The sequence below is a fragment of the Rhinoraja longicauda genome, chromosome 18, assembly GCF_053455715.1.
Source record: "Rhinoraja longicauda isolate Sanriku21f chromosome 18, sRhiLon1.1, whole genome shotgun sequence".
NCBI classification, from domain to species: Eukaryota; Metazoa; Chordata; class Chondrichthyes; order Rajiformes; family Arhynchobatidae; genus Rhinoraja; species Rhinoraja longicauda.
Genome location: NC_135970.1, coordinates 10,508,006 through 10,509,093, shown reverse-complemented (window position 1 = coordinate 10,509,093; position 1,088 = coordinate 10,508,006).

Genomic DNA, 1,088 nt, shown 5'->3' with positions numbered 1-1,088 from the left:
CGTGTTGAAGAAATATCCTTGGTTATTTTTCTAACCTTCTTGAATCCATGTTTACCATTCTAATTGGAATGGTTTCTCACTGATCACCACCATGGAACCGTTTCTCTTTACCTATTCTATCGATATCTTCAATGGTTTTAAATGACTCTTTCTAGTTCCTCCCTCACCACCTCTGCTCCTACCCCAGCCTTTTCAGTGTCCAAATAAGTAAGAAAAGCCACAAAGTGTTGGAGCAGCCGGAACTTTGTGTCTTCTTTTGTAACCCCCAGCATCTGCAGTTCCCTGTTTCTGGTCCAAATAAGGTAAATCTGTCATTCTTGAAATCACTTTGGTAAATCTCTTCTCAGCCCTCGCCAAAGCCTTGACATCTTCCCTAGCGTGAGGCACCCAGAATTGGACATGGGACACCAGAGAATAGACAAACCAACAGTTTAGCCCCTTGTACGTGCCCAGTTGCTGACACACAAAACAAATTCTCTGTGCCTTCACGAAGGAAACATCCACTTCAGCCATCCTGTGACTTCTCCCCCCTCTCCCTTGGTGTCTCTCCCCATCCCATTGAACTATGGCAGAGTTGGATACCATTGCTATCCCCAAGTTCAGGACCTCCTAATGGACAGTCCCCACAGGGAAGCTCTTTCATGCCCTCTGGTGGCTGGTCCTCAGGTGGAGTGTCCCTGGGGGGGGGGGGGGGGCATTGACTTGACCGACAGAGGAAGAGGGCAACAGAATAACGGGAGCATTGAGACTTCATGGAATTCTATTGCTCACAAACTTGAAAATTGCTTTTCATTTGCCAACAACATAAAAAGGTAGAAAGTAATTTTGACTTTTATTAATAGTAGTGATTTACAAATATCAACAAACGTTTTTGTCTCAGCGAGTAGAAGCGACCTGCCTCCTCAGCCTTCAGAAGGTGACTCTGAGGAGGGTGAGAGGGAGAAATTGGTTCTGGTGAGTGTGTGTGGTGGCAATAAGGGGAACCCTGGCCTGTTCACTGGAAGGACAGCTAATCACCTCCACAGGCAATCCACCGTGTCCACCAATTTTCTCACCCTCACCTGGGCCCACACAGGCTGATCCACTTC